General features: G+C 43.4%; 1 protein-coding gene across 3 annotated transcripts in view; it reads right to left on the reverse strand.

Moving 5' to 3' along the window:
• Ghr (growth hormone receptor) overlaps positions 1–7,907 on the reverse strand; it is a 231,504-nt gene extending 223,597 nt beyond the window's left edge. Inside the window, exon 1 of one of the 3 annotated variants that reach the window (XM_050139027.1) lies at positions 7,448–7,907. The gene's annotated coding sequence lies outside the window, so the exon portion shown is untranslated. Of the gene's footprint in view, positions 1–6,668; positions 6,688–7,447 lie in introns of those variants that run through there. The other 2 variants (XM_050139023.1, XM_050139026.1) reach the window with 2 other exon arrangements.
• Positions 7,908–8,824: the final 917 nt, after the last annotated feature.

Raw genomic sequence — 8,824 nt, forward strand, 5'->3', positions numbered from 1 at the left:
AGCATGTCACACACAGACATTCAAAACTGTGAGCTAAACTTGTTTTATACATTAGAAAACACACTAAGAAAAAGATTTCATTTTCATATTTTATGTTTATGGGAGTTAATAAAATATAAGAGAAAGAATTAGGTTGTAAATCTGTCACTCTCCCATTGTAGGAACTACTATTTTCATCTTTAAGTAAAAGTGAGGAAGCTTTACTTAGAAAGTTTTGTATAGAATTGATCCCGGTCTTCCAAAACTTCAGCAACTCTGAATTAAAGACATACAACTCTTTTAAGTTCTTATTATAAATATATTTACCAAATGTTCTCTACATTACCTGGCATAGAGGCAGAGCTTAGAGTGCTTGGTTCATGACCTTAAGGTCTTGAAAGCCCCAAGGCTTAACCTGGAGTTAAGATCAACAAGGGACAGGGAAATGGAAGTGGAGGTGGCTCCTCAGAATAACTCTTCCTTTGTAAGGTTTTCTTAATATCATATTCTTAAAGAGAAATCTTACTATTAGCACCATGAATAGGCCTCTTGGAATAGAGAAGAAATATTAAAATTGAGTTTATATAACACTTTGGAAATAGAAGTATACAGAAACACCATGCAGGAGTTATTATCTACTCTTCTAACAAGCCCTGGGCTCAATGTGTCCTCCCCAATACCCAATCCAAGTGATGAGCATATTTATGCAGCATCTGTAGATATAGAGATAATAAACAGAAAGAATTTATTTTACGTGAAAAATAAGTAAGTCCTGCCTGATCATATGCTACCCATAACCATAGGGATTTGGGGGTTACACTTCCTGGTCCTCAGTTTCCCAACTTCCTGGAATGAAACATCTTAAATTCTTTGTATGTATGAAAAGAAATTATTACATTGTAAGACCTACCTTAAAAGCTACTTTGTTTATTGAGGCTTTCTTCAAATCCTTTAGCCCAAATAAATACCTTTTCTTTAAAAAAAAAAAACTATATAATTTGTAGCTCTATAATAGTACTTTCATTGAAACCAGTTATTAGGCGTTCATAATCTCATCATAAACATTATTAATTTTGTAGTCCGATCTTGAATGTTGCATTACTTTAGAGTAATGCATTATACTACTTTTATATTCCCAATGTGTATCATATTCCTAAGGACACGTTAATTACTCAGTAAATACATGTTCTATCTTTGACTTTTCACAGAATTACCAAAAAAATACCACTGGTTTGGACAAACTTGCATCTTGTGGGAGAGGACTTGTTTATCCATCATCTTTCCCCAAGTATTTTTAAAAGAACTTTTCAGATGATGCAATTCTCACAGAAATGCTCAACGTCACACAACTAAACTTAAAACTTCATGGTTGTGTTGGGGGTATATGAAGACCCAGTCTAACTATGCGTAAATAAAGGCCAAAGAGATGTCTCAGCAATTTAAGAGCATTTGCCTTCTGCCAGAGGACCCATGTGATGTAAAGACTTACATGCAAACAAGACACCCAAATACATAAAAAGAAGTTTTTTAGTAAAGAGGAAATCATGTCATGCCTCCATATTGCTTAAAGTTTGGGATGTTTCAAAGGCTGGATAGGATTCATTCTGGGATGCTTGTTATCAAGTGCCATGATTCAACTAAGGAACTCAAACAAAATTGCATTCCATGTTTAGATGCTAGTTATCATCATTATCTACATCTCTTTGCCCCCAGACTCTCCCCAAGTCTCTTGTTAACCCTTTCATTGTCCAATATGTCTTCCTACTACTAAGGCAAAGCCATCAATAGAATATTTAGTGAACACACATGTAAACTAAGATATCACTTGGGCGACATCTGTAAGAGAGATAAGCTACTACACTGCTAATATGCCATTCATCTTCATCCTCTGGCTCCTTGGTTTAATCATTCTTATTTGCTCAATATCAGCATGACATATTTTTTATTATCACCCTACTCAGGGCTTCTGAAAATTTCCTCTGTCGTTGTGGCAAAGAGATACTAAAGAGCCTTTATTTTCTGAGATCTTTCCACAATTTATCATTCATCTATCCTTTACCAGGCAGGTTTTTTTTCCACTTCATTTTGCCAAATTGGAGTTTTCCAGGCTAAACAGCACATCATTTGAAGGTGTACCAAAAGGCAACTGACAGGATAAATTGGGATCCTGAGCCATCATGCTACCCAAGAACAAAGTTGACTTTCTAACATATAAAATACAAAATTGAAGTCTGAGTTTCTCTCCACCACCATTGAAGTCCAGATAGGCTTACAGATCCAGGTATCATACAAGCTGTAAGCAAGGGAGAGGCCTGCTCATGACTCTACTTGCAATGGCTGCATTTGACTTTTCCTTGCAGTGATAACACTAAGAGGGAAATGTGGACACAATTCTTAATGAGCACATTTTTTAAGCAAAATAATAAGGATTTTTCTTTGGACCAAGGAATTATCATAAGTCTTCTGTACACTAGAGGAATAAAAAAAGTCTCTTTTAAGATTTTTGAATGAAAAACTATTTAAAATATTCGTTTTATTTTCAAAACTAGTGAAGAAACAACTAAAGGATTATTGTATAAAGCTTACATGTATAGCACTGAAAGTTGTTCTCTCCTGGAAGGTTCATACACCTTCATTTTGCAAAAATCTTTATATGTTCCAGTGTGGAATGGGCTTTTTCTTTTCAAGCAATTTCGTACCACCTCTGCTGTGTTCCTAACACACATACAATCTTGTCAACAGAGACTGCGCGTTGGTTTCCCAGCCTCCCAGGCCCAAATAATCACACAGAAACTATATTAATTACAACACTGTTTGGCCCATTGCTCAGGCTTCTTATTAAGTAACTTCTACATCTTAACCCATTTCTATTGGTCTATATATCACCACGAGGCTGTGGCCTACCAGTAAGGTTCTGGCATATGTCTCCTTCAGCAGCTACATGGCGTCTCCTTGCCACTGCCTACTCTCTGTCTATATCTCCTTTTGCCTGGCTTTATTCTGCCCTGCCATAGGCTAAAGTAGCTTCTTTATTCATCAATCAATAAAATCAACACATATACAGAAGGACCTCCCACATCACAAACTTCTTGCCCGGATGCCCTTTTAACTTGGATCCAAGCATATCAGAATCATATTAATCTAAAAAATGACAGCATTACCATGCACCATGAACAGTCCCTATAGATACCATTGTGGCCAATTCTGAGCAGGGAGCAAGGAGAATTCACAATTTGTTAAGAAGCCCCAGACATCAAACCAGTCCCAACAAGTAGGTGTTGACTTCACAAGACGTAGCTGCGGCAGACCGTGTGTGGAAGTACAAGGTAGGCATTATTGTTTTCTTAGAGGAAAACAATAAGTTCCAGGGGAACTGATGAGCATATAAGTGGTGAAGTCCCAGTCAATGAGCCCTAAAGGGTTTGCTTTTTTAGCCACACCCTTTCTACATGCAAGCCAGCTTTCCTATCTCTCATCACGGTAGTTTAGGCCTCATAAATCATGAGTGGCAGAACATTATTCTACTTCCCAGCTAGACATGCTGCAGGATATGGGGACTTAATTTCAAACAGGTGCTGGACCATACCTTCTAATGGGAACCGAGCACTTAGAACTGCCTGTGACATTAGCAAGCCATTTACCTCCTGAGTAAAAAGCAGGTTGTTGGTTTAGTCATGTCCTCTACTTGCACCTCAAATCCCAGCCGCTAAAGGAAGCATTTCTGTCTGATGTACTTTCACCTCATTTGAGGCCAGATGGCGCACACTCTGGGACTGGGGTAGAACAAGCCTTCAATAAATGTTTGATTGCCACTATGACTCATCCTCACAAAAGCAGATACAATAAGGTCCGTGAAAGAAATACATCATAGTCGTAACCTGTCTGCAACACGTAGCTGTACCTTGCTTATCTTTAGAAAATTCTAGTCCTGTAATTTTCTTGATAGGCATTCTTTGATTGGGAGAAAAAAAGTTAAGGAGCTATCTACATAGCATATAAAATTAGGTTTATCTCCGCTATTGCACTTTGTAAGGATTTATAGCAAGTTCAGGCTTGAAAAAAAAAACAAACACAGAACTATTACAACATTGACTGTAGATACACAGTAATCTGAAAAGAACATGCTGTTATTTTCCTTACAGGTTTAAGATTAGCCAATAGTGTAATGAGGCAACTAAAAACACCATTAAGTTGTCTTTACAGATAAAGAACCAAGAATTCCTTATTTGTGTTTTAGGCAATATGTATTAGTTAGGGGCAGAGAGAATGGGGAACTCAAGGCATATTGTTCATGGCAGAGAAAGATAAGGTGCAATGGTGGCTAAGAAAGACCCCTAGAACAGGCAAGAAGAATTTAGGAACAAAGAACAAAGGACTTTCAAATATAGAAAAATCTCTATGAGACAGCAGGAAAGATTAGTATAATCTTTAATTATCCAATTTAAATATTCAATTTAAGTATAAGCAAGCATTTTTTTAAATAAGTTGATTTCGTACAAGGCTGAATTTTCTTATATTCTTCAAAGAAAGTTCTAGAATAGACTGGTGAGTAAGAAAGTGAGGTTTCAATTCATTATTTCCAGGATAAATGAGATATTGAATAGACTAGATATTGAAGTGGAGATTCACACACTACATAAAGTTACCTGTTAAAAAGTCACCAAGCTAAGCAGCTAAATTACTTCTTCTAATATTGTCACTATGGTTGTTCCAGATGGGAAAAAAGTGACTTTCTAATCAGGACCTTCTTCTCTGCTTATACAACGGGCTGAGGGGTTGACTACATTCTTACCAAGCCCCAATTCTCACCAAGATTTAAGTGCTCATATTATTCAGGTCATTATTATGTTGGGGTAGTTACCCCCATCTCATGCTGCAGATTGATCCTAAGGCCTTATGCATACTAGGTGCTCTTTCTGTGCTACACCCAGCCCTCTTTCATACAGAAAAAGGTATAAGTTTGTGTAGCCACACTCCAAGAAGCAGAAGTATTTCTATTATTAACATTTAAAACTTTAGTCCTTAAGAGAGATTACGCATCACTTCTTGGTCTTTGGCTTAGACTGAGTGCAAAGCAAATGGCCCCCAAATCAAGGCATCTGCTGGTGGAAAGGGCAAAAATGCTTAATCCTCAGGTTAGCAGAGTTTTACAAATAGAGCCCATGCCTTTTTCTAAGCTAAACAGTCTGCTGTTCCACATTCCTCCTGTATCGCTCAGATTTATCTGTACATTAACAATGCTTACTAGCAGATAGCCAAAAAGGCTGGCCAAGTTGGACCGACTTCAAGATTTGTTTCCACAAGGGGGTGTTTCATGCGCTTGGCAGAAGCAGGCTGCAACTGTAGCTTCATTTATTACATTGTGCTATAAACATTATGTCCTGAGCTAACGAGACACTCCACATGACAGTCCCATAGGTTACCAAGCACCATAAACATCTGTTAAAACAGGCGCCAGAGATAGCACAGTCAAGGCCTGTTGTGTCCATTTGAAAGTGGTTTATGGGGTGTAGCCTGCTGTTTAAAAACTAATAATCAAAAACACGGCCGCAGACCCCGACTAGAGCAAATATTTATTGGGAGAAGTTAGGCTCACTTTGAAAAAACGTGCCCTAATGTCGTCGCTTTATCACTGCCTTTACAGACTCTCACTTCACACCTCTGCTCGGTAAGCACTGGCTTCCCATGGTATTCAGGAGACCAAAGCTATAATTTCACTGTGATCTATTTGCTCCCCAAAGAAATAGAAGTGTCATTGAGTGCTGATTGACCAATTTTTTCTAGACTAATACGAAACCAAAAGTTTATAAGGGTGGAAGAAGGTGACGAATGCTGGCTTGGGCCTTTTAAGCTACAAATATTTGCCAGGGGTCTCTTTGCTAACATGCACTCTTGCAGCGCATCCAGTAACTGTCATCTCAAGAATAAAGAGACACCTCGATTGATCTTTATAGAAAAGCAGCTTGGAGCACCAGTTGCTAGCACACATCCAATTTCTGCAGGAAGAGATAAGCACTGTCTCAACCACAGCCCCTGGAGTTGAGAGGTAAACACTCCTAAGACTGCTTATCCCCTGGGAGCAAACAGCTGCACACTGGGAGACACACAGATCCACAGCGAATCTGCCCTCCTCTTCCAGTTCTGTAAGTAACTACAGTGATCTCCTAAAAGCTCCAATGCTGTCCTGACAGCTTTCCCAACAGCTCCAGAAACCACCCTTTCTAGTCCTCAGACCTTCCAAAGCAGGTGATTTAGAGAGTTTTAAAGTCCAGGAAATGTATTCCCATTCAGGATCTGCTTCCTCTTCCCAGCCCTCTTGCTTCCCACTACCTTTCTCTGTCCCTCCAAGATCTCCTGGAGGTACCAACAGCAGGCTGCTCCTCTATGGTCTCTTCTCCTTCCCTACATCCTGGCTCAGGAGGCCAACACACCTTCCAGGGCACTCCCCCACACGTGCCCTTACACACGCAGCACACGCATGCATACTGCACTCTCCTTCAGCACACACACCAGAGCCAGACTCCGAAGCCCTGCAGACGTACTTCCCGGTGCTATATATAAAGTCCTTGCCCAGAAATAGTTTTTCCCATGCACCCACAAGTGACTAGCCCTGTAGCCCTGTCCTGAACCCAGTGCAAGTACCCAGTCCCCCTTCCACCCTCTTCAGGCAGGCACCTACCCCTGCTCACCCGCTTAGCGCTCACGACTCTGCAGTTCTATCAGAACTTTGAGCCTGGTTGATTTCATAACCGCGAGTGTGTCCAGAGCTGGGACAGTTGGGCTTGCCACAATTTCCACCCACCCCAGTTCATGGAGACTGGTGGCGATGACGTGACTCTACTGACCCCAGCTCCTCTGCTGCCAGCGTGCAGCTTGCAGCCTGCACAATCTTGCAAAGGCGGCGCGCTGCTGGTGCTGCTCACAGCCCACCCCTCTGGAGTCCCTCTGGTCTCTCCACCCAGGCAATCGCTTCAGACAGCACCAGCCGCCTGTACAGTTCCTGCCCCAGCTTGACAGGCTGACGATGACAAGCAAATACATTCACGAAACTTTTAAGAGTAGCAAAACTGTCTTAGGAGGAAACCCCTCTTTGCACCTCACACCCTGGTGGGAGCAGGAGCCAGGTGGGTATGGTTCGCCCAATTCCTTGTCGCCCCCATCAACTTTCAGCTTCACACAGCACCAAGAGCAACCACACACACACACACACACACACACACACACACACACACACACACACACACACTTACTTCAGGACATGGATCGGGTTACACCAACCCATCAGCAAAAACAACTTTTGAGAAGGGGAATATAGCCCACCTCAAACTCATGAAAAAATTATCCGGGCAAATACGTAAAAGTGATCCCATTTTCATAAGCAGTTGGCATGCCCAGGTCTACACCCAGGTCTCCTGGCACAAAGTGGGGGAAATAGGAGCTGGACTCCCCCGAAGTCTCCCTCCAGTACCTTGGAGCTTCGCCTCAGGAGACAGAGCGCGGGTTCGCGTCCGCGTGGGGGCCGCCGGCGCCGAGGCCTCAGGCCCGCGTGACCCCAGCCCGGGGTCCCCGCGGCCGCCGGGGCTCAGCAGCAGCCGTCGCCGCCGCCACCACCGCTGTAGCAGCCGCCTCTGCCGGTGCCGCCGCTCCCTAGACCGCCTCCTCTTCCCATGGCTGCGCCCTGCTTGGCAGCTCGTGGGCTGTCAGGCTTGGGGAGGAGGAAGGGGGCGGGGTGAAACGGGAAGGGAGGAGGGGAGAGGAGAGGGAGGGAGGGGAGGGGTGGGAAAAGGCGGCTGGCCTTGGGTTCAGCGAGGGGCCGCCGCTGCCCGGTTACAGGCTGCCCAAGAGACCTGCAGCGGGAGTTGAGAGCAGTCGGCTCTGGACCCGCTGCTGCGGGGAGGTCGAGCGCCGCCCCCGCTACTCATTCCGCGGGGCTGGGATGAAGCTTTCTGGCAAGGAGTTAGGAGTTGGTGCGTGTCACTCTCCGCTGGGCGGCGGGGCTCCTCCTAGAGGAAAATATTGGTAGTTGCGGGAGACTTCCCACCTCTCCACCCACCAAGTTCTCAGAAAGAAGGCAGAACCTAGCAGTGCCCAAGTTGAGGCTATACATTCAAAGAACACTCGCAGAGGAGTGCATCTCCTGCAGGCACCGCAAGAAGACACTTTGGAAAGTGTGTTGAGTCCACCAGGCGTTAGTCAGTTGGCCCCGAGTTTCATGCTTCTGCTCTCTGGGACACAGTAATAAGGACCTTCCCTATCCGAGAGGTTAAAAAATGGAGACACTGTAGATAACTTAGGGGGAATGCATGCATATTTGCAAAGGACTATCTAGAGTCCAGAGGGGGACTAAGGTCCACTCTGAGATGTGTCCTTGTGTGTGACCTAGGGCACGAGTTTTAACTACCCACTGCTGGGTACAGTTCATCTACCAGACACATTTCTATTTTGTTGGAAAAATTAACTAAGACAGAGGTTGTCAAAACACTTCCCAAAGTCAGAGTGGTACATCAGTATTTTCGCGAAACAACACATGGCCAGTTACCACTCACTTCTCTAGGCAGAGTACAAAAGTACAAAAGTCCAGCCCAGGGCTGTGGGGCTGCCTCCTATCTGCAGGACCGACTGGTCATGCGATCTTTCTGCTGTTTACTTTGTACTGACAGCTTGTTATAACCCCGTTTATCTATAACCTTCTTACAGTTTCGGCTTACAAAGGGTCTCTCTCTCTCTCTCTCTCTCTCTCTCTCTCTCTCTCTCTCTCTCTCTTTCTCTCTCTCCCATTTTCACATTGCTTTCAGACCCAAAGTCACAGTTAAACAGTTAAGCCCTGCAGAAGAACAAAATACCC

The sequence above is a fragment of the Alexandromys fortis genome, unplaced genomic scaffold (genome assembly GCF_014885135.2).
Source record: "Alexandromys fortis isolate MF-2015 unplaced genomic scaffold, M_Fortis_MF-2015_v1.1 scaffold_37, whole genome shotgun sequence".
Classification (NCBI taxonomy): Eukaryota; Metazoa; Chordata; class Mammalia; order Rodentia; family Cricetidae; genus Alexandromys; species Alexandromys fortis.